This window comes from Idiotropiscis lumnitzeri, chromosome 1, assembly GCF_059441095.1.
Source record: "Idiotropiscis lumnitzeri isolate Australia: NSW breed Sydney's pygmy pipehorse chromosome 1, RoL_Ilum_1.0, whole genome shotgun sequence".
In the NCBI taxonomy this organism is placed as follows: Eukaryota; Metazoa; Chordata; class Actinopteri; order Syngnathiformes; family Syngnathidae; genus Idiotropiscis; species Idiotropiscis lumnitzeri.
Genome location: NC_142391.1, coordinates 8,819,772 through 8,845,594, shown reverse-complemented (window position 1 = coordinate 8,845,594; position 25,823 = coordinate 8,819,772). Strand labels below are relative to the sequence as shown.

Here is a 25,823-nt window from a genome sequence, read left to right as displayed (position 1 = left end):
CATGGAAGCAGACTGGTTATATTTGTTTTTTAGTCGAAATGACACGCAAACCAGTTGCTGAATCAGTTTCAAACGTTTTGGTAAGTACATCAAACCTTCACATGTGATATTAATTTATTGTTGTTTTGTGTTTTTATTTATTTTTTATCACTAAACAATACCAAATAAATAAAATAACGGGTTAAACATTAATTGGGGGTATAAATCCCTTAAATGCAAAATGAAATTTTATCTGATTATTTGATAAATTGATGGAATAATTCATAGAATAATCATCTCTAAAATTATTGGATCGTGATGGCCCTCCCTGGAATGTGACTCAATCTGCGTGGTTAATTGTGACAAATGCCATTTTGGATCCTTGGGGAAGAATTGCAATTATGTCTAGAAAAACACACATGATGTACTTGATGTCGGGTTGATTTCGTGAATCTTGACTGATCCAAGGCACATACATTATTTTAAGCACATCTCACAGCACACCACCAAACAGAACTGTCACAAAAAGTCGATACACGTCAATTATGTGAGCTCTGTCATCTAATGGAAGAGCGTTTCATTGTTCTGATTGTCACTTTGACATACATAGATGAACAAAGCTACATTATTTGTAATAAATAAAATCATTTGAAGACAAATTAGAGACCCTCTGAAGCAGGTGTGGGCAAACTATGGCCCGGGGGCCACATGCTCGTTAATCGTTTTGATCCAGCCCGCTGAACTTGAAAAAAATTAAATGAATAAACCTTGTTAATGTTTTATTTTCTAAATACTGTGGTAAAGCTTTTGTTCACTTTCATTTAAAATAGTTTTTTTTTTTCCCGATTAGGTGAGGTTACCAAAGCACTCCATCCATCTGCTCCTGGCCCTGCTGTCAAATTTTAGAACCCATTGTGGCCCGCCACTCAAAAAGTTTGCCCACCTCTGCTCTAAAGTGAGTTCATAGATTTGGTTCGAAATTCATTTTTGCAGGTAATTGCTGGAAATGTGCTAAGACGGAGAACAATCTAGTACACCATCGTGGAGATATAGTTGAATTGTTGTTCGGCATTTTAGTTTTCCATTTTTTTTTTTTTTTAGTTGAAGGGTGACTTAAGCAGAATCAATGACACATTATTAAGTCACAGAAGTCACTCTGGGCACGCTGGGTGGAAATCATTGATCTAATGTAGAAAACTTAAATGACAAACTTCTTTTGCAACTTTTCTTACATTATGCAGGTCAACATCATTTTATCCACAGTCATTAACTGAACATATCTGAGGTGTAATTTAACTGCAAAAATTCTCGAGGAAAATTTGGTTTGCGTGAAATCCGCCTGCTGTGCCTTGTCTACACCACACTCCGAGGTGAAATGAGTCCAGAGGAGTGTGGGGGCCCGGCATTGTGGTGGTTAGGCTTAGGAAGGATTTAAACACTACTACTTAACAGCTCTTAACCTCAATGACCCCCCCTCTGGAACTAACACAAATCCTGTTGTTCGAGAGAATTACATTAAGCTCTTGATTTGAAACCCAGTCCCGGGAAGCACATGGACTGCGGTGGTTTCGATTAATTTTTTTTGCTCCATTTTTTTATTCATTAACTTGTGTATTTGATTCGTATCCCATTCTTATGGTTTGGACTACATTTGGGAGGCCATTAGGAAGCTTTTAGAGAGTTTATGCTATTATTGCATTTTTTTTGTGTAGAATCACTACTTTCTAGAATTGCAACTCTAAAGTGTCGGTAATTAGATTAGTTAGTTGAGTAGCACAAGTCCCCACTGTCGGCCCGGGTGCCAAAAGCACAACCCGCTACTTTCTAATAACTCCCTTTACACCTGCCTCGGTCAGTCTCCTCTACATCACATACAGTCAATCCAATCCTAAATGGAAAGCGAGTCTCTTAACAAGAACCAGACAGAGGTTCTACATTACACCTGTCCTGTTCTTCCATCCTTTCTTCTGCTTCCAGTAAAATCCAGAACAAATACGTCTCCTCTGTGAAGAAGGTGTTTTAAAAAGTGTTGTATAAATGAAAGCTTGCTTAATAACTTAGACCGCTTTATAGTCCTCCTTCATATTGTCATGTTGTCTAAAGTACGACTTGGAGGCATCCTTTTTATGAATGGAGATTAGGGCTGCGACGATAATTCGATATCGATATGTATCGCGGTAGTTGGGTGATTGATATCAACAGCAAAGGGTATCGATAAATTATCGATTAAAAAAAACAAACAAAAAACAACGATGCAGATTCGACCTATCACGTCACAAACTCCCTCCCATTTAGGATATACCACCTGAGGCTTATGCATGCGCCGCTGAGCTAGCCTGAGTCAAAACGAACGAATAAAAAAAAAAAAAACGGGTGTCGACTTACCGGCCGACTTGAGGAAACGGCCCGTAGCTCCATCACACGAGGCGAGGCCAGAGTACGTAGCAGTTAAGACGCTAACGAGCACCCTCCCCGGAGATACTTGCGTCAGATTGAATACAATTAATTATGGTATTATTGCGTTTTAGCAGTCACGATATAGTTTTCAGCCATATTGCCCAGCCCTAATGGAGATATCAGAATATTTTACGAACATTCAAGACAGACAATTTTATCAAAGCAAGAAACAAATACAAGGTAATCACCATGTGATCATCCTCTATGAATAGCTTGCTGATTTTGTTTGGTCTGGAAACGAAGAAGGCCGTCATCCGTAATGCCAATCAGATTTGAAGGGTGCACAGTAGATCAGCTCCCATTTGTTGGCACAGCAGGAGACGTCAGGAGAATGCATGTAATTGCGAGACAAAATAAATGGATAACTTGAAGCTCAGTGGCGAAATCATCTAGAGAGCAGCCTCGTGCATACAAAAAAAAAAAAAGAAAACACAAATCAGAACCACTTCAACCAAACTGAAGTGAGTCATCATGCTGTCTAGCGTTCTTCCAGTTAAAAGTTCCAAGTTTCTAGGAACTACTTCCTTTCCGCAAATCACAAAAGCATGTCCCTATCAGGTTTTTTTTCCCAACATAACCTCGCTGTTGCTGAGCAGTTTTCACCTCGCAGGAAAAGTGATTCGTCATCAATTATCCTTTCATGTTTAATTTACTGTGAGCCATTCAGCAGGAGCGCAGCCATGCGACCTTCAGTGTGAAAGAAGGATGTCCACAAAAAGCAAATGACAACAAATGCCTCCTTAAACTCTCCTATCAAGTAGGTCAGCTGTTGCAAATGAATTAGCACACTTCTTTATTTCGCCTTTCCTCTCATTTGATATTTGATTTTGTGTGTGAGGCTACCATGGTTTCGCGCTCACAAAACAGCTCTTCAGCTGATTAGACCAAGGGCGAGCACTCGGGCTGCTGATATTCTAAAGAGAGAGAGGGGGGTGGGTGGGGGGCTGTTCTAGGTTAGCCCCCCCCCCCCAATTTCCATTAGGAGGCTGATACAGTAGGTTATAGAAAGTTTAAGGAAACCTCAACGATTAGTTAATGCGACACATATGGGAGGTACTCAGGGGTTCCATTTTCTCAGTCGAATTGCATTAAATGGAAATGAAACATTCGTGTGTTTTGAGCGTTATTGGAGTAAATCGATCGTAATAAATGGTGTGAAAGCAAGCTAACAATTAAGGATGCCCGCTCTCATGCAGAGCACACCCGAGCCCCCTACATACGTCCCGCTTCTCATTACATGCCTCCCATTATGTTCGGGGCCACCTCTCCCCCGGGCCTGTAGCCTTTTAGCCATTTAAGTGTCAAGACAATTACCACGGAAGAGCTGCCATGTCTCTGATGAACTCCTTTTCTTAGCGATTTTCTTCGCTTCTGATGTGTTACTCCATACGGGATCCGTCACCGGTCCCAGAATCTGCCCCTTATGGTTCCTACATAGCCGTGGTAAACTGTGAGAACATCCCACCAGTGATGTAGTAGTCAAGGTTCTTGTCTCAGTGTCAGGCTCAGACCACTTTTGAGCAGGTCTTGATGTTGCAATCATTTTTTTTTTTTAACTAGGTCTTCACTCAGACTTTGCTTAAATCGAATTGAAATACGAAATGTAATCTGAAGATAATGGTGAAGACCAGGATAAATTCCAAAAATCCAGTTTGGGTGTAAAATTCAACCTCAAGTGGAAATGTTCAAATATCTTCAATCTTGTTCAAGAATGAGGAAATAAAAGAGCGGAAGATGAACAAGCGGATTGGCGCAGTAATGCTGTCTCTGCGCCGGTCTGTCGTGGTGAAGAAAGAGCTGACCCAAAAGGCGAAGCTCTCCATTTACTTGTCAAACTTCATTCTCACGCTCACTTATAGCCACAAGCTGTGGGTTGTGACTGAAAGAACAAGGTCATGGATACAAGCGGACACAATTTGTTCCCTCTGCAGTGTGTCTGGGAGGGATGAACATTTCAGGAAAAGATTGAATTGTGGATTATTTTTTTTTTCTGACAGAATTCAATATTTTTGATTGAACACTCTAAATTGCCCCTAGGTATGAGTGTGAGCGCGGATGGTTGTTCGTCTCTGTGTGCCCTGCAATTGGCTGGCAACCAGTTCAGGGTGTCCCCCGCCTACTGCCCGAAGATAGCTGGGATAGGCTCCAGCATCCCCCCGCGACCTTCGTGAGGACAAGCGGTACAGAAGATGGATGAATGGAATTCAATATTTAATTCAATAGCACAATTTTTCTCAAATCAAGCTTCATTATCAATAATGAGAAAAAAAAATGACATCATGCCATCAAAACCTTAACCGGAAGTCAACTCAAACATGTCCTTTACAATAATTTGTTCTCTGCGGCCCCACTAGTCGATAAACTAGTCACTGGAGTTACGCAGTAAAATCCACCTGTTTTTTTGTCCATCTCATGGTACGGAAAATGACATCACAGTTGCTCAGGGTTCAGGTAACGAGCAATTACGGCTTGGCTTGCGAATGTCACATGACCAAACTCAGAAAACAGGAGCGGCACGATTGGCCCCCGGGAATGACCAAGAAAATGCAGGAGAGAGTATTTCTCCTGTCTGGCTTGGGAACGCCTTCGGATTGCCACGGTCGAAGTGGCTGCGGAGAGGGAGGACTGAGCTTCCTTGCTAAAGGTGCTGCCCCCGCAACCCGACCCCAGATAAGCGGTAGAAAATGGATAGATGGGTGGCATTGCGCGAAGCCGGAATGGCGGGTTGCCCGGACAGAATAACGTTGACGTTTGTATGCGTACCGATGCGCAGCTGTTAAGGAGCAATTGAGAGTGAAAATAAGCATCTTCATTTGAGTTTATTGAGCAGAGGGAACGAGTGCTTTAAATACAGCCGTTTTTGCATTGCAGCCACCGTCTGCCCGTTGTTTATTTGGCGACCGATTCGGACCATCGCCGGCAACAAACAACAGGAGAGCAAGTCTGATCATCGAGCGACATCTCCTCTCTCACTTATATTAAAAAGGTTTTCCTGTCCTGTTATCTGTCCTGTCCTTGCATGTTGGAAAATCCTCTACAGCCATCATCCACCCAACCAAATAGCATTCCCCTTTTTAGGACAATCCCACATGAGACGACCTTGTGGTTGTCACCTTACATTTGTTTCATTCGATACGTTTGCTGATGCATTTTTTTGATTCAAGTTGAGCAGATGGCGAAGACGCTTTATCCTTGCCCTTGGATGTCACCGATCAGGAAGTCAGTTTTGGCTTGAATCATTTTAAGGGAAAAATCAGCAAATGACTGCGGCGACATTCTGTGATAAAGCGATTATTCCGATTTTGCTTTTGGCTTATGGCGGAAGATCATTGGTGTCATCACCCCGCCTCCTTGTTTTGGATTGAATTCAGGAGTAGTAGTGTCAAAATGATGTAGCCACGTCCTTGCAGCATCAATGGGATTTATCGCTGTGACGCAATGCAGTATTTTGGGTTCCTTGCTCCTTATGCTCTCCCCGCTAAAGCCTCCTTTTTCTTTTTCTTTCTTTTTTTTTTTTTTTTTAACATTGCTATCAATGCAGCTTTCATTAGCAAGGAATTATTTTTTTTCTTTTATGGGTGTGCAAATCCGAATCTGCATACTTGTGCGTCTCCGCTGTGGATTCTAAATGGAATTCCGCTCACACATTTCGAGTCCAACTCACCGATGTCATCGGTCCTAACTTGTTGACATTCTGTGAGCAAGCAGAGGACTGGGAGGGGGGCGGCGGCGATGGCGCAAAGCGAGCTAATGCTGAGCAGAACGATACAGAGGGGAGGCAGCTGTGTATTCGCCGTTTCATCTCGAGCCGAAGTTCAGATGAGGACACACTCTCACACTCACTGCCTCGGGATGAGCCACACTTATTTTGGAAGGCAGCAGACAGGAAAGAAGAAGGGTGCATTTCAGTCATAAAAAAAAACAAAAAAAACTGCACCACATCAGAAACAAGTTGCAATATCTCAGTGAGGATAACCATCATGTTGTAGTTAAAGCCGCATAAACTAAGTCACGACCAAGACTGAGGCAATCAGTACATTTGTGTGCACACGTTCATCGAGTTAACAAGGTAAATGTAGTTGGTTCTGTCCATTTAAGTGAGATGAGCCGCACTGCACCACATTTCACAGAGGCCAACGCTTCCAGCGGGCTTGGTCTGTTTATTTGGCGCACATCAGGAGTTCAAATGAAAAATATGAACAATTTAACCAAAGCTGACAAGTGTGAACAAAGTCACAAACTGTCTTTATTATTTACGTACACAGCATTTCTTGACACTTTTTGTTGTTATTTTAACACTGGTCTGTGTCTTCGGTGCGTGCGATGGTCACACTTGAGCAGTGTCAATTTGCTTGCTCGGTACGCACTGCAGTTGATACAGACCAAGACTGGGGTGGCCATCGGGAATGTTGGGAGAATAAGTACATTTTCCTGAATGGCCGGTGTATTTTCCGGACGATCCTGGCGGCTGTTTGATTACAAGATGATTACAATGAGTGCGCGACGGTTTACAGTTAGTTGCTTGAAACCAGTCTGCCCACTTCATGTATTTTCTAATTTGTTGTTGTCTTCTCCTGGCGGCAACCACTTGCGCCTCCCAGTTCTGATGTTGAGGGTTTGAATCTGGCATGTTCTCCCCGTTTGGGTCTTTTGGTATCTTCCCACATTGCAAAACATGCATGTCAGGCTCATTGAAGGCTGTTAAGGGTTGTTTGTTTGTATGTGCCTTGGCGACCAATCAAAGTCCGGTAGGATGGGCTCTTGTGCAACGCTAGTCAAGTAAAGTTATCGAACATAAGTGTCAAACTCAAGGCCCGGGTGCCAGATTCAGCCCGCTCCCTCATTTTGTGTAGCCTGCGCAGGCAAATCAAATGCGTCAACCTCATATTATTATATTGCGATATTGCAAGCGTTATTTTGTTACTAATCACCCTTCTGAAATATAGCAAAATAGTTATCAAACGTTTTTTTTTTCTTTCACGGACGTCTGATAACAAAACTAGTTATCCATCAATTTGTCATTTATGTGTGATAAAGTCAAGCACAACTACGGTGTGTCCTTGGCAAAAATGAGTTTGACTTGCCTGTTATAGAAGATAGATGGATGTTTTCTCACTTTCTTCTCCTAACACCTTGTTGAGGCTGCAACTTCTTTAGTAATGGTTTGTAAAAGCCAAAAGGAGCAAAACGTGCTAATTCCTTTAAACTTTGTGGAAATCCTTGTGCAACGGCTGCAAAGGATCGTGAAGAGAGGATTGTCCAAAAAAACGGTTCACCAAACTGTAAATCTGCTGTCTGCCTGTGCAACAAAGCATGATGTGATCGATTATCATCTTGCACCATCAAAAAACAGTGTTCAATTTCACAACTTTTACTTTGATTTTATGAATCACATAAAACTTGAGTATAGGAATTATATATAGCAAGGGGTTAGTTGAACCTAGTCAAAAAAAAAAAAGCTACAAATGCAAGAAGCAGTTTGTTTGGGTTGCATTACGTTCCACCTGGTGGTGCGCCAGACCACCCAAACCTACTCAGGATGTTTGGCAGCCCTGATTACTTTCACACTCTAAATGTCGATTTTTCGAAGAGCTTTTAAAATGTGGTCAAGCCAAACGATTCCAGCTAATGTTCTCATATTTTTGGTTGTTGTTTTTAAACCCTTAGAAGTCGTACTCTCGATTAATCTCCTGGTTATATAAACAATAATACATGAAATTCAAACTTCGTGAAGGACACGCAGGTGGTCTAGCACAAAAACAAAATATCAAGAACAAAACGCAGTCCCTGAAGCTTTGCGAGTTGTCCATATGAATTTTTGAAAATTTCAGATTTTTTTTTCTGTCTTATCAACTTTTCTTTCCATCACTTTTGTTTTAAGTTATTTCAGCGGCTATTGCCAACAATTTCCCCGCGTGTGGCCATGCAGTGTTGCAATACTCCATCAATACTGAGAATATTTTGACTGAAAACCAAAGTAGCACTTCCTCTGTCCTTTGACTTTCGTTTTGAGTTGGCCAGCGTGACTTTTGTTGCAGTTGCTAATTTATCCCTTACCACCTCAAACCTGAAGTGTTTATTACTTTCTTTGCAGTCTGAGACTTTTCCTCCTTGTGCTTCCTTGTAGCGCTCTCTTTAAATTTTTCCTCGCAGTCAGCTCCAACACATGGGCTGCTATGTAGGTAGGCGCTAAATCCATTAAAAAAAAAAAAAAAAAAAAAAAAAGCAACTCTCACCTCCTCCACAATCACGGAAATATAGACTAGCAAATTGAAAGTCGACTTGTGTGCACTTGTTATGTAACCAGACCATCAGGATGCTGTGATTTGCACTAAAAGTTTCTGGGTGCTGTGTAGGAGGCTGAGGAGGTTGACAGCACCTTTTAACAGATTGAAACTCAATCTTGCAGACATTATCTTTTTTTTTTTTTTTTTCTTGAGAGACATATTGTGAGAGTCTCTTCACTGAGGTTATTGTTGGCCAATAGGGCATTGTTCGTCTGTTTTTCCTCCTCTGCCAAGGAAGTTCACTTTATCTTGCCAAAGTGCAACTGAAGGCACGATATGTTGCTTCGTCTGTCTTGTTGATTGTTTATCTGCCACACTTGCCACTGACCTTCTCATGGTCACAAAGCCGCACAGGTGCAGTTGATAGTTATTATGTTTGTACGTTAAGTTGCCTTGACGATTAAAATGCTTCACTGAAACAGATGACGTGTAGAAACTTTAAACGTCCATGTTCATATATGTTATTGTTTACACACTGATATTAAAGACTCACTGTTTGACCCCAATTGAATCCTGTTGCTAACCAAAACAGCAGCATTCAGAAAGCACATAATGCTCAATATCACTGTGCTTTTGGTGACCTGATCAAAATTACCGACATCCTGAAAATGGAGCAGTGTGCTGAAATTCTGAGGAAAATCTGCCTCTACATGGTGAGAAACCTTGAATTATTAACGATTGCACCACAGAATGTCGCTGGAGTGTTTGCGCTAATGTCTTCATTACGGATCCGATCAGTGACGACATGACATAACCAACCACCAATTTGCCATAGGCCCACCGTAAAATGCCATCTGCCGATCCGATCTGTGTAAAGTCTGGCTCTGCTCACGACAATGCGGTTAACAAGTGGTTACGGGATATGAAATGAGGGCTGCTATAATCATAATACCATAAGTGTTTTTAGAATTGATTATTGCATTGATTATTTGAATCATCGTCAACCCCAGCAAACACACGCACGCACACACTGCCGAATTGACTTTATTTTTTTTCACTTTGGTCAAGGTTGATGTATATTATCACTCGTCTCGCTTAAAGGTAAACAATATTTTCATATTAATTTTTTAGGATAAACCATTGTCTGCCGTTGTACCCTCTCGCGGCTATTTAGGCTTTTGCCGATGGCCCGCAGCGGTTGAGAGGACTCTAAATAAAAATAAGTAAATACAATAAAAGATCCAACCTTGACTGTCACGCTCGCCTGCTCTTTATTTTTCATTCACATTTCCCACGAAAATCACTCTCTAAGATTTTGTTGCATAATGACCTTCCAGGCGGCACAGTGGGCGACTGGTTAGCACGATGGCCTCACAGTGCAGAGGTCGTGGGTTTGATTCTAGCTTCGACATCGTGTGTGGAGTTTGCATGCTCTCCCCGTGCCTGCGTGGGTATTCTCCGGGTACTCCGGTTTCCTCCCACATTCCAAAAACAAGTGTTGCAGGTTGATTGGACACTCTAAATTGCCCCGAGGTGTAAGTATGAGTGCGGATGGTTGTTCGTCTCTGTGTGCCCTGCGATTGGCTGGCGACCAGTTCAGTGTACCCCGCCTACTCCCCGAAGATAACTGGGATGGGCTCCAGCACCCCTCGCGACCCCAGTGAGGAGAAGCGGAACAGATAATGGATGGATAATGACCTTGCATTAGTCTTTACATCAAGTCTCTCCACCATGTTGTGTGCAGCTACGTGACTTTTTACTCAATCTGCATTGATTCTTAACAATTCTTTGTTAGACACACAGAAAGTGCAATCTGCTGATCTGGTGAGTTGTTTACTCTTGTAAACGACAAACATGCATGCTTGTTGGCCTTGAGCTGAAGCCTTATCAGTGTATGTAAGTGTGACTTTTTTGCTCTAAACACAGCCAGCATGAGGCCACGCAGCAGACTGCCGGAGAGGACGCAACAGTTAGCGTGAAGTTGTCTCCGATCGTAGAATTCGGCAATTGCACTGATGTTGGTTAGTTTCTTGAGATGTTACTTTCACAAAAACATGAAAATTCACTTGAATTTGTTTGAATTTTAATTATCGGCATTGTTGTCTTTTTTCTTGTTTAAAAGCATCTAAACAGCCACTCATTTGTGCCCCTCCACTAAAATTGAGTTCTGAGTCTGTTTATTGCAGGATAACCTTCATCCAAATCACCTCACCCATAGCCTATTAGCAGCTGACTTTCAACTCAACTGTTGCCAAGCCTCTCGTACCATGTTGTTCAAATTTGTTTTTGTTCCAAAGAAATTCTTCCCAGTTCGTAACACGGCAAACACGCTTAATTATGTTTATGTTTAACAGAAATAATGACGACATTGGACTCAGACACACAGCCAGGAATTGGACATAAACATTTTAAGAAAAAAAAAAAAAAAGCCCATTTGTGAATGTACGTTTCTTTTTCCTGCCACTTTCCCACCCTTACACTGGGGATGCTGGCCAGATTCTTTTTTTTTTTCCCCTGTATGCCACAATGATCCCCTTTTGCACCAAGAGGGCTGACGTTTGAGCAAATTTCACAAACATCCTAAAATATTTCTTCTTTCAGACACCTGTCTGCAATTTTGTTAATCACATTATTATTATCATTTCGTGACTTTGATGGAAGCAGTCAAAGTGGAAACATCATCAAAGTGCTCTTTTGACTTGAGTCCCAAAAAAATGTACTGAATTTTCATATTGTTCCCTAAAGGAACTAAATGAGGATGTTTCTTGTAAAAACACACATTTTCTCAAAACATAACTATACTATAGTCCAATCAATCACTATATGCTGTTTTTGGCATATAAAGCACGGGATATAAACAGTATCATGTCTGATGATTGAGACTGCCCAGTCGACCCAGCACGAAAGGAATTTATTATGGGGGATAATTAACCAAGTCAGAAACAGTCAGGAATGCAGGAGATGAAATTCACCAGCTGCCAAAACTATTCACATGCTAACACAGAACAATGATGTCCCAAATTCTGCAGAACATCAAGTCCAACAGAGTGCTGAAAAGGTGTGCTGACATGGAACGTGCCTATCTTTCAAACATCAAATACCTCACTTTGCTGTTCAAATCTTTAAAGTTCCTGCTTGACTCCGCCTTTCTCAACACACCGGCCCACTGGTCCCAACTCGACTACGATTTATTTATTCTTTTTGTGAGTCTACACTACAGCCTATCAGCGTCACGTTCTCTAAAAAATTTGATGTATTGATGAAAATAAAATGCGTGACCCGCATCACAGAGAAGTGTGCTTTTTGTGATCATGTCTTACTTCGTCACATGCAGCAAAACAGATAAACAGCCGAATAAAGTTGAAAAAAAAAATAAAACCGTAAAATGAAAAAATCTGGGACATTATCTGTGTGGTCTGCAACACAGCCAGCTTCCAATATCAGCCGTGACCGAGCCAAAAAGGAGCAATCTTAATGGAGTGAGGCAGTTGGCGTATCCGGGGAGTGTATTGATCTATACAGCTGTTGAACAGTTAACCAAGAAAACATTTAGCAGCCAACATAATAACTCGCCACTCTGCACATATTACCGCCTACCCGTGCGAAATTCATCGATTGGTGGAATCGCTCTGCCAGAAGCGCTCAACTCGTTTTCGGTCTGATGCTAGCATTACGCTAGCACTGCTTCAGCGACGTAGGCTTGCGAGGCAATTGCCTACGACCCCAAAGGGGCCCCCAGAACACGGCTGGCATCGGTTATTTTATCAATGACCGAACTTTTAGACATGCAACGTCGATGCTTTGAATAAAAGAAAACGCACCGGGCGGCCACTAGCTGTCACTGCCCATTGTTTTCTATTGATCCATATCAATGACATATAGATGCTGCAGCTACACGTTGAAAACCGCCCTTAAAGGAGAACCGACAACCCGTGGCTCGCTTTCTGCGGTACTTTCCGTTGAGGAAAAAAAATGAAGTGATTGTAATAATCAGGGCATGCAAAATAAAAAATCTGGAAAAAAAACGACAGTCGCTAACTTGTACAATCTGACATTATTTTTTTTTTTCTAAAGTTGTGATGCTACCTTATGCCCATTTTATTTAATCACAGCAAGATACACAGTAGCTAATTTGTATTTGAAAGAGAGCAATACATGTAATCATGTATATTATACATCATTAAAATTTCTGTTTGTCACATGAATCAAATATATTGTCAGGAAAAATGCAGTTGGCTGTTTAATAATTATTCCAAACAGATCCAAATGTTTAGTGCGCAGCAACAGTACTGTAGCATACATAATTCTTGCAGTGTGAACATAAATGGGCTTCTCCCAATGTTTTTTTTTCCAACCCAGAGGTTTTTGTTTGAGTTCTTGCGGCCCCAACAAGTTGTCAACAACAACCATTGACCTCTACGGATGAAGATGATGATGAAGGTAGGAACTGTTTTTCTTTTAAATATTACGATTACAGTGATTTGCTCTCCTTTTAAATCTATCATAATTGGATTTAATGCAACAACATAAATACATGTCAAACAATTAGAGTATGTTTTTAAATTGTGGATATTAAGATGTCATGGAAAAGTGCTTTGCCAATTAAATTAATTTTTTAATCAGCTTCAGGTGAGCAGGAACAAAAGTCCTCAAGCTATTTTGATTAGATTTTTTTTTATATACTTTTTGTTTGTGTTGTGTTCATTCAGAAAATTTTGCAAGTTTCATTTGCGATTGCATTGTTATATTTAATGTTTTCTTAGATGAATGTGCATTTCTTTTTTTGAAAATAAAAGATTTCTGGATTGAATGATCATCTTGGTGTTTTTGGGGCCGAGGGAGTTTCACCCTTGCCGAGGGCCCCCCCCCCCAAGGCGACTAGAAATGCTCCTGTACTGCTTTGTCACCTGCCTTTTGGTGCAAAATCAGCCCCTGCAGTTTGTCTCTGGTTTGATAAATTATATTGCGTGTGCTAAATGAAATCAATTTGAAAAATGGACTCCTTGACATTTTAAGGCATGACATTTCTGGTTGCGCCCTGTTACGAGATCAGCTTCCACATCTATTTGCGTGCGCAATTGAGTAACAAACCTTCATTCAATCAGGCCTAGATTAAAAAAAAAAAAAAGTAAAATGAACTAAGTATCACACACAGCCTATAAATCAGCCGTTTATCTGCAACCATTCCAAATCAATAGAACATTGAAAACAAATTGGCCCTTAACGTTTGAAGATCTTTTGTAACCCCACAAGACTACAAAAAGCAACCCATTGATAAAATAATCGTATGTTTCACGTCGCATCTACATGAACCTCCTCGGCCTTTGTCTTTGCTTGACTGACTCAGACGTTTTGGGTTTCACCCTCACCCTCCCGTCCCGTCTCGCGTCCCAAACGCTGCCAGTTGACGTTTGGAGCGGCGCTTCGGCAGTACCCCGCAGAGACAACTCAAGGCAGTAAAACACATCCTATTAAACACTGTTGAGTGCACAATGACCTCATGAGGACAACAGAGCTTTGATTCCCCCTCTTGGGGGATTTAGTTTTTGGTAAACAAGTAAACCTCACATTGATTAACCTTTTACGTTATTTAAAAGACAGAACCATTCCCAGCAATGCTCACACCAAATCCTTTCTGGTTCTTCACATGAACCCTGGCACGTGTTCAAGTACTCTGGAATTCAAGAGGTACGCAATGCAATGACAATGCATAAGAGTTTTTGTGTATCGTGATTTGGAAAGAAATATACAGGATATACTTTGCAAATATTTGATTGATAATGAAATAGCATAAAAACGTCACTATAATATCTAGCTTCTAACGAAAACTGAAAATGAATTAAATGCGTTGGCAAATTTGAAGTTTGGAAGTTATTGCTGAATTTAAACGAAGCAAATTTTGTCATTTTCGTTGCCCGACGAATATTTTTTTATTTTTTTTTATAAAACCAAGAATGTCCTCAACAAGAAACCATTGTGCACACTTTACTGTCGACTTCCATATATGACTTATACTGTCGAAATACGTGGCGGGACACATAAAACCAACACTCATCCTGTATTGAGTTGAAAATGTGTGGTTCGCTTCGTCAAAACCAAATAAAACTGAAGTATGAACAAATATATAAATCACATCTAAAAAAACAGAAAACTTTTGGAACATTTGGTTGTGTTAGCTTATTGATTTTTTTTCTTAATGTATTAATTGAGTTCTGCTATCTAAACTGTTTGACATTTTGTTTGTGTTGCTAAGTTAGTCCATCTGAGATTTTATTTTTGAAAAAATAAAATAGGGTGTAGAATTCAACCTACTCCTTTTTTAGTTACCTTATTTATAATTTTAATTTCTCTATATTTTTTATGTGGTTGAAATGTTAATCAAATAGGCCTACTATTTCTACTAATACTACTACATGATATATATCATTCTTATTTTAAAAAAAATTATTTGATTGTTTGATTCATAGCCACTCATCCCTACACAAACAAAACATAAATGACAATATGCAAATAAAGCATAAAACTACAGTGAATTAAAAAACTGAATCAATTTGCTGTGTAAAAGAAAATACTGAAAAAAAACCTTCTGTACTTAATATTTTGTCACCCCATCTATATTTTGATAATTTGCTCACAAAATTACTATCTTTGACAAATGCAACAAGCGGACGGTTGACATGAAACTTGATCCTTCTTTTCAATGTATGAAGTTCATCGCATTTTATAAAAGTGCTCAAATCCCCCAAATAAAGATGATGGAGTGATTACGATTATTCCACTTCTTCTAAGTGAGGCATATTTTATTTACTTAGGTTACCAAATGTTTCTCAGCACCGCTAAATGAGCAGCGAAATGATACCAATTCATGCGCTGATGCAAATAAAGAATGAAAGGATCGTTTACTCAATAAAGTTGCTAATCACATTGACAGTCGACCGTCAAAACTATAGCATGAAAGTTACAGCATCGCTCAAAAGGTCAATGAAAAATAGTTTTTGGCAAATGTACAACAACAACAGACATAGAAGCAGAAAAGAAAAGGAGTGTGTGCCCGTGTGTGAGTGTGTGTGGGTGTGTTTGTGCGCTCACTCGCCCTGTCTTGCCACCATCTGTCCCGAGGACTGGCATCAATGAGTGTACAGACGGGCACACACTAATAAGCTCAAACAGGCCTCAGTGGGAGAAGCCACATGAGGACACCCTCCGACAGGCGCACCATCGCCACGACTTGAAGAGTTCAAGTAAGGCCAAAGACTTCTTGAGACACTAACTAGTGTGAGCACACACCAGTAACCCTTAGAGACCAGACAAAAGTACCCAGAAACAAAAGTTAGGGGGTTCAGGCTGCTCAAATGGAAGATCATTCGAGAAACTGTGGACATTACTGACAAATATCCCTCGTAAATTACAGAAGGCCTCCTTCAAATAAATATCCGCTTCTCCACTCCAGACCAAAGAAATAGTACAAAGCAGTTTGTTCACGTTTCTTTGTACGGTGAACCCTCGCTACTTAGCGGTTCACCTTTCGCGGGTTCAGTGCTTCGCGGGTCTAAAAAATATTCGGGGGCATTGTAGTTTCGCCGAGCGGCACGACGGGGCGCTGGAGCGGTTAGACGGCCGGCGTGCGCCGAAGAAGAGCGTGGGCGAAGAGGAGAGTGGACGAAGAAGAGCACGTTCCCCCGGACACGATCGGTGGCGACGTTTCGCGCGGTTCGGACCGTACCAGAGCTCCGGCCAGCGTGCGTGGTAGTTAAGCCGAAGAGGAACACCTTCCGCCCGGGCACGAGCGGAGCGCGAGGCTGTCAGTTATGAATGAATAAATAAATAAATGAAGAATGCCACCTTTCATTCCACAGGGCACACCGGACGGCGTACCAGCAGGTAAAAGTCGAAGTAATTAAATAAATACAAAAAGAAGTAATTGAATAAATACCAAAATAATGGCTGGGGAATAAAAAATAAGTTTTAATAATAATTTGGTTTTTTTTGTTATAACATGAATTTCACTCTCTCTCTCTCTACCCGTATATATATATATATATATATATTTTTTTTTTTTTAAGCATTTTTGAAGGTGCGCCGCTACTTCGCGGATTTTCAGTTTTCGCGGGTGGTCTCGGTCCCCATTAACCGCGATAACCGAGGGTTCACTGTATTTCAAACCATTTATCCAGGTGAAAAGAGTTATTTAGTGTAAGTTCATTTGCACCGTTGTTCACGGGTGGATGGACAATTAACTGATGAGAACTTTGTTGCGAACCGAAACAGCAGCACCGATCGAACTCTCCAACCACATATTCTAAACGCAGTATTCGTGAAGACTTGACATTATGGGGAGACGACATCTTTTATAGTGATTAGCATAATAGTCCATTTTTCTTGCATAAACTGTAATATACAAATGTCAATGTTTAATATTGTGCCAGTGATTTTCATTTAAAAAAAAAAAAAAAAAAGTTTTCCTTTCTTCATGGATGTTGTCACGATTGATTGTCTTCCAATCATCATCAATCATCGTGCAATCGCTGTGTCATAACACATTTGTATTGTTGGCAAACAAGTGCGACGATATCAAATTGAGAGTTACTCTTTGATGATATGTGCAAGATTGGAAGGACTCTGAATTTTTATGCCTTACTGGTGTCCACCATGAAACGCGGTCGAAACTGTGCTCAGGGGCGAGCTACACCAAGTGTTGATATTTTTCTATGGCGGGCATGAACTAACTTGATCTGCTTCTGCTGTTCTTCTGGTATCTATTGTAATCATGTTTATGCGTTTTAATTTGTGTTCTAATTTCATGCTAATTTACATGACGGCATATGGAAAGCGCTTTGTTACAGCTCCAGCTGTTGTGAAATGCGCGATATAAATAAAATTGGATTGTAATTGTATTGATTGACAGCCTAGCGAATCGGCTCTTCATTTCTTTAAAATCAAAGACCACAGCTGTCAAGTGGGCCCTTGGCGTCTGCTTTCCACCTCCATAATATGTTTTCACACGTGAGGCCCACCCTCTTCACCTTCCAATTTCGGCACCAGAACCACGGACGTGATTTTAAGATAATAATATTGACTCGCTCGATGGATTGATTTTTGGCAATCATTCCGAGGGCTCGATGTGCACCGTTCCCGGATTTAGGAATGAAATGCAATGACATCCACCACACATATCCGCGGAGCTCAAAATCTGTCTGGCGCAAATTCACCCAAAAATGCATTACTTGGACCGGGTTCCAACAGGCGTCAGGTTTAGTACACCACCAAATTGTCAGGTACACCGAGAGCGTGTCGGAGGAACGCTGGAACGCCCAGCATGGCGCAGATCCATCAACCCAATTCCCAAACATGCTAAACAGGATTTGCACAGGCCCAAAAATCCAGACGCACTAGTTTTCACACATAAATGTCGAGCTTAATGTGTTTTAGGCCGTGACGCATTTATCCCAAAATAGGATATGAGCATTTTATCCATTAACATCCCAGTTCATGTCAAGATCATGATTAGTTAGTATTTCAGAGGCACACTACTGCTTTTTTTATTTACTATTGAATAACCAGTTTTTTTTGTTTTGTTTTGTTTTGTTTTTTTTACAAACGAGATGAAACGGATTATTATAACATGTTAGTCCATCCCTCATTGGCAGGCGAGTTGCAAAGATACAAACAACCCACAGGCAAATATCCGCAGTTCATTCAAGTTGAGCGTAAACACCCGTGCTCTTTGATTTCGACCGGGTCGCGGAAGGTGAAGTCGCGGCTTCTTATCCGCTATTCTTTTATGTTCAAGGTGTCAGACTTGAAAGGGACGGACGCAGGATTGAAGCTAGTTAGACATTTCTTTTTGCTAGGTACTCGTTGAGATATTTCATCAGTTGTGGTTTCTGGAACCCCGCCACGTCAATAAGTAAGCACCCGCCAAAAAAAAAAAAAAAAAGAAGCTCTTTTCCCAGATCTGCATTGTCCTCGAATGAACCCACAAGCCGCTGCCAAGAACTCCAGTAAGGTTTATAGGAGGTAAAAGTAAGAAGGTTAGAGAATACGCCTCTCGGTGTTCACAGCCGCGGCAACAAAAGAGTAATTCCTCAAAGCAAATTTGGTCACAGCAGGTGGGAACTTTTTTTTTTTTTTCTATTTTCTTGCGAAAAGGCAAAGACGGTTTGGATGATACAGATGCATCTATGTGGGAGGGGGCAATGAAGGAGAAGGCGGAAAAACTGACTTAAAGGGATAGAACAAATGCAATATGTTCGAACGTTCATCAAGAAAAGAGCAACAAATGTGGACGTCGGAGGCGGGGGGGGGGACAGTTGCGGTCAGCTTTTGGCATTAGTCCAGTTTTCTTTCCCAGTCTTGAGGAGCGCTTTCTTCCTCTGCCATCCTTTGCGCCTTCTGTCTGATATTTATTTTTTTTTTTACATAAATGAAATATTTCTCTTGGGAGTGTAGTGTTAATTGTGAGAGCTTCTTAACTCATTCGCTACCATTGACGGATATTGACGTACTTTCATTTTACCTGGGCTGGCAGTGAATGAGTTAAACGTAGCTGAGTGACTCTTCCAGCACCTCCACGGTGGCCAAAAGATAACAATGAGACGATTCATAACATAGGCCCATTCTTAACAGTGGAATTGTAATCGGTACTAAATGAAGAAAACGCTGCCACGGTGATACAAATCCCGTCGTCTCCTGTCTGAGTCACGGCGCAGACAATTTACATCTTTCCCGCATGTCGGCCTTCCACCCGGCAGTCAAATATGACATGGATTTACTGTAACTAAAGATTAGGGCTTAACCAATCTACCATGTGCTGGCTGGACCCGGAATGCTTTGGTTAAATAAGCACAGTGATTGGCCTCGATCCAGTAATGACTAATGTGCGTGTCCAGATGTGAAGACGCAGACGCTGAACAGACGTCTCCTGTGTGACCTGAATGCGCGGGGTCATACTACAGTGTACAGTATGTTCCCAGAATGTCAACGTCATCAATAAGAAACATTGATTTCTGCTTTGGGTTTTATTCAAGAGCCCGAACATCCTAAACACAACCAAGATATGGCGGACGTTAGGCTCAAAAACAAGAAAAGACTGGGATGTATTTTAGATTTTCCACGGGTTTATGTTTGGAATCGTTTACGACACACATTGGCTTTTTTGCAGGAGAGGCAGAAAATAACCTGAAAACACCGTGGTGGGCTTAGCAAATGGCGACATATTTGGCAGCCGGTGGCTTCACTTCTCCCGACGACGAGTAATGGCCTTACGTGACTTTTTGGCGCTGTCAGACTACAAAATAACATTGTTCTGTGTGCTTCCGTCAAGAATTTGTCGATCGGCGCAAGTCTGTCGGGGAGGCGGGACAGGCAGCTGTCAAAGTCATGTAAATGGAGGCATTATGAGGATGTGCGTTTGTTCTCGTTCTAAGAAAAGGCAAAAAAAGAAAAATTTTAAAAATGGAAAATTATATTATTGACACGTTCCTGTTCGGTGGGGAGAGGGCCTTATCAACTGTCTATTCTCAAAAGAACTTACGTAATAAATTAGTTTGACGCCACATTTTCTAATCTGGCTACACTGGCTTTATCAAATGTAGCCAGAGTTGAAATGCTTTTTTTTTTTTTTTTTACTTTCCACAATTTCCTCCCTATTGTCCGTTCTCTTTTTTCCACCATTTTGATTGTTTGTATGTGCACGTCCCCGTCCAATCCGTCGCCATAAATACATGCGCACCGTCTTCCGAAAAGTCAATGCCGAAGAACCAATCAAAGGACGACGTAGGACATCTCACAGTATGCGGAAAGACGTGCAAAATTTCTGACATGTCAGACCTTCGGGGTGGTGATCGTGACCATTCGTTATATGTCACACTACTCAAGTTACGATCTGTTGGCCCAAAGTCAGGCGACAGTGACCTTGTTAGCAAGTCCGTGGTCGTATCCCACTGAGCGGCAAGTGTTTGCAAAGCTACACAAATATAGATTTAAAAAAAATTATAATTTAATTATTTATTTATTTATATATTGTACGGGTTCATTCAGGGACGTGAACGGGTGCAAAGACATTCGTCAGAAGGCACAGTTTTTCTTGTCACCCAGAATTTTGAACTCATTAGAAATTCGACCTCATTAAAGTTCGTTAATCAACCGATTCCTGACTTTATAGAGTGAGAGTTTAACCAAAGTGGAATGCTTGTAGGCGTATTTGCCAGGAACGATGTTATTTGCTCACCTCAACCGCCAAAGAGTCGTTCACGTCCTGAGGGTTCAAATGGCAGATTGCAGCCAATCATACCTCGCAGTCTGCACTTGTCGTTGGCGGTGGGTACCATGTACCAGATGGCGAGGTGAAGATGGACGCATGTACCCTCATTGTTGCAGGATGGTGCCCCGGGATGCCTGTCGTCTGTTGTGCTTTTTTGGGTGATAATTCCCAAGAAGAAGCGACTTTGCGGGTGACTGCGGCTGAGGTTCTCTACAAGACCACGTGTCCACGGTCCTCAGGTTCATTGTTGCATATTCATAGTAAGATTGAAATGTCATCCAATGAAGGTTAGAAACAGACGGCATATTAGTTAAGTTTTCACAATGTTTTAAGTTTTGACATTAAGGATTCTCACCGGAATACAAAATAATATCAATCAACCCAGGTTGAGGCGCAGACACCAAAGTATAAAGGGAACCAAAAAAAATGCAGAATCCCACCGCATCCCTCTTCAGGTTTGAGATATAATTACGACATAGTTAACATTTTCATCCTAGAAATATTGCACATTATACCCATAAAATCCAAGCAACATTTCACAGAATATTCTCATAATTTAATATGTGTGTCATTTAAATATAATTCTATATTTGGCTTAAAAAAACATGGACGCCATTATGTCTTCTCCATGGAATATTTGTCTGTCGTTGTTTATTTTATTTTGGGTGTCCCTGTGGTTATTGTTTCGTTAACGTTAAAACTTTAGTGTTATATGCACAAGTATAATTATTTCCCCCCTCGATTCTATATCGTCACTGTGCTTTTTCAGTAAAGTGTCTTTTTTTTTTTTGGATGGGCTAATTGGCTTTGATGCAATTGTGACACCCGCAAGTATGGCACGTTCTTCACAACTGACAAATAGAATGATTAATATGATGTGGAGCCTAGAGGGATGATTTTTTCTTTACCCTGGAGGGGAGGATAAAGTCTTAAATAATATAGAATTAAAAACATTGCCCTGTAAATCGCACGGTCGTCACGGGGATCCTAAACTTGGGATTTTGAAATAAAAACGGCTGCAGACTAGAACATGAAAAGAAAGTTGTTCGCCATCATGAGTCAGACTTTGACAGCACTTAATCTTCCATCGTGTCAACCTTGTTTGTGGTTCGTGAATCATCTTATCAGACAATATGTCTAAAAAAATCATCTGAATGCTCCTGTCATCTTTTGTCGACACGTCCCTGAGGCATAACAGCGTGAACGGCGTGTGTATGAAAACGCTCTCGTGCGCTACTTGCTGTTAGAAACGCGAACAAACATTAGGAACGAAACATTCATTCCTTTGTAGCTTGCCTGATCTTTTTTCGTCCATGTCGTCTTTATTTGTTAATGACGTTAGCCATCTGGCCTTAATGAGTGTTCAGTCAGCCATCATGTGTTCTATGATACTCACTATGACGCTCCCATCTGTTTTGCACATCAAGACGCTTTGGCAGTTAGGAATCCTCACTTTGTTCAACATCAATAGTGTAAAAAATCTCAGACAAATCTCGCCAGTGGCTCGCCGCGGTGACCCTGATGGGGTGAGACAGAAGTTGCAACGTGTATTGGCTTCCGTCAGTCAGCCTTGACCATGTATTCTCGTCTCTTGTTGATCTTGTTGTGCTGAAGATCGTCATTGGTAACTGAAGAGTCCAATTTGGAAAAAGCAATTTCTCCTACAGACATCACAGAAATAAACGCAACTCTGGCAGAGGTGTTATGTTCCTGCCGGCGGGCTCGTTTTGCTTCTGTTGCCTTGTGGAGGCTGTCCTTAATAGCTTCCCCGTTGATGTCCATAGACTTCAACGCAGTGACCGGTTTTTCTTAAAGGATGCCGTTGAGAATGCAAACATCTACCATGTGTGTCACATCTCCTGGCCAGCGCAGCTGACGCTGCCCGGGAAATGAGAACACACCGGGCTCTTCCAGGTGATGGGCAGGATCTTAAGCCCACTGTAGTTTTTGGAATATCATTTGCTGTGTGTAGCCATAAAACCCCATGCAGGGTCACATTTTTCTGTCGCAGCAGGTTGGGTTCGGGTTGCAAACTGTTATTTGATTCTGCATTTTTTTTATTTAACTTATTTTAATTTTATTTTATTTTATTTTTTTGCAAGGCCGGTAGGCCATGCCGTGGATGGAATATGTACCTTTGTTTTACATTGTTTTTTAGAGTCATTTCTTTAGTATAGTGAGATCAGAAATAGGAAATCAGGAATATGTCTTTCACTTGTCATTCTTTCCTATTCCTGATCTCTCTCTGTTCCTGCTCCTGATCTTTAATTGGGAAAACAATGCCTATAACTCAAGTTCCCAGCTCATTGTCTGATAATCTAATGTTGTTGGAGTCATGTCGTCAGTGTGAGTCTGGATGACTCTATCATCCTGTTCCTGAGCATTGATTTCATTCGGAAAAGAAAACTCTGGCCTCTATGTTCCTATTCATGAGCAGTGGAGCTCTCTCGCACACAAAATCTATGTTCGCCATTCGTTTACCCTTTTCAGCAGTGAATCGTGAATCAGTGGATTACTGCTAATTGTACTTCATCCAAAGCGCTTCACCAAGCCTCATATTGACTTTTTTTGAAACCATATCGGAGTGTACATCGACTCTCCAATGCATCCGCGTCAACCTATGGAAAGATTTTCCCTTTTAGTTTAAAAAAAACTTACTTTACTAACCCTCGCCGTATGCTGGCCAACAGCAGAATCTAGTTTTTTGGGGGGTTTTTTGGCTTTGGTAAAGTTTTGAATCAAATGATGATTGTTATTTTTTGTCTTATTTGTGAAATTTGATCTCGAGCTTGCACGAGGCTTACCTGGGAGGGTTCGTCTCTAACCAGCAAGTCTTCAAACTGCCTTTGTGCTAGGACGGCGTCAGAGGCCATCAGCGCAGTAACGACAAAGGCGTTGCCTACTTTGTCAAATAATCTTTGTTGATTGATTGCTTAACCATTTCTTTAATACTCATTAGCAGGATAAACATTCCAATATGTGCGCAAACTCTTGCGGGAGCGTGTGCTTGACATCACGCCGTGCCGCCCTTCCATACTTATTACCAGCGTTGCCATTCCAATATTCCTGTGACACTCGTACACGTGAATCCAAAAATACTCTTTTCGTTCCTGCGTGTGGAAAATAGTTGAAATTCAAATTTCAATTGTGAAGTTTTATCACAAATAATTATTATTTTGCTTGGTACTGATGATTAATTTCTACGCCATTTACAAGTGCTAAATGATTGCATAACAGAAAATAAAAAAAGACATAATTATTCACAGAAGTTAATTCTGTTTTTTCCTTTAATGTGGCTCCAAACACTACTTATAATAAATATTGTGTTATTTACAAGCACAAGTTTTTTTTTGTGTGCGTGTCATACAAATCTCAAACTCCTGATGTTGACTTTAAGCTCTACAAATATGCACAACACCATCGAGACTTTTTTTAAGGAAATGTTTGTGCCGTTCTGCGTGTGTGTGTGTTTTCATGTGGACTATTTCTTTGAAATGCTAATGTTCCTTTTAGTTGACATTCACAAGAAAAACACTCGCTGAGGATATGAAAGAATTCGGAGTCCAAAATCGTGTGTCGATGTGAAAGGGGTAAACAAAAAAAAACAAAAATGCTGCTCGAGATATGCTTCAAACATATTTTTTTTTTCACCCATCAATAATCAATTGACCTCAACAAAGTCCAACTGAAAGTCGAACTCTTCTGAAGTGAACGTTTTGCTTTTTCTTTGGCTTTTTTTTTTTGTGTGACATATTCCATGAAGAAGGAGCCACCTCAACAAGGACTGTGAAGCGAAGTCGGACGTGAGGTGAATATTAACACGAGGTTATGTGAAGTCAGCAGACATTGAAAGAAACGACACTCAAGCATCCCCATCGTTGACGAGACTGTTTTTATTGTTTTTGCGTTTCAGGACAGTCCTGATGGAGGAGCTTTGCCAGGGTGCTGGTGTGATGCGCGGCGATGTCGGAATGCGCCCTCCCATGGCACAAGATGGCATGCTCCGTTACCGCTGGACTTAAAAGTGTTTTTCATTCAAATATATTTACTGCATATCACTAAGAAATGCTTTTGGTGTCTCTTTCGTCATCATAAAGCGTAGAGCCTAAACGCCCTCGAGTGGCAAGTGAAAATCAGGCGAAAATAATTTTTAGTGGTCTCAAAACGTTTAGCTTGTTGCGAATTTTTTTTCTTTTAACAGGTTAAAAATTTGAATGGCGATGATAAAAACTGTTTGCAAACATTTGAACTGTTTGGGAATGTCCGGCGATTGTGTGTGTAACATGGAACAAACACTGCCAAAAAAAATTAATAAAATAATACGCAAAATACACGATTGGGATGTGCGCACACAGTTGCAAACCTTCGCCGATCCGTGAGATACGACTTTACGTAGCTGCCGAATTGGATGACTTCCATCCAACGGACACCGAATTTGCAACGGAAGAAACAAACACAATACAATTTTATTTATAAATGCCAGTCATTACCCAGAATGCATTGCTTTGTAAACAAAGGCAGCGGAGATAGAGAAAAAGGTTCAACAAAATGTATGAAACTGAAAATTATTTTTGAAAATGTTACGAACAAGTTAAAGCAAACATGTCGTTACAGCCAGGCTTCCTTTTAATGACGCGTTGTTTTACATTGAAATTCCATTTCATAATTGTACGAAACATTTGGATTCAATTACTTTCACTTTTTTTTTTTTTTATTTTACTTTGTGATTGTGTAGGCTAGTATATTTCAGCATTTGCCGTTTGTATTTTTTCATGCGTTGTTCTCATAAGTTTACATACCCTGAGGGTGTGTAATGTTAAAAGCACAAGTGTAGATTTTAAAGGCATTTCTTTAACCTTTATGCGAAAATGTATTCTCATCATTTCATCATGACACAT

At 40.9% G+C, this 25,823-nt stretch overlaps 1 long non-coding RNA gene across 1 annotated transcript in view; it reads left to right on the top strand.

Moving 5' to 3' along the window:
* Positions 1 to 24,971, top strand: part of LOC148343068 (uncharacterized) — a 37,480-nt gene extending 12,509 nt beyond the window's left edge. The window contains exons 3-4 of the long non-coding RNA XR_015846580.1: positions 24,689 to 24,733; positions 24,839 to 24,971. This is a non-coding gene — a long non-coding RNA (uncharacterized LOC148343068). The remainder of the gene's footprint in view (positions 1 to 24,688; positions 24,734 to 24,838) is intronic.
* The last annotated feature ends 852 nt before the right edge of the window (positions 24,972 to 25,823 follow it).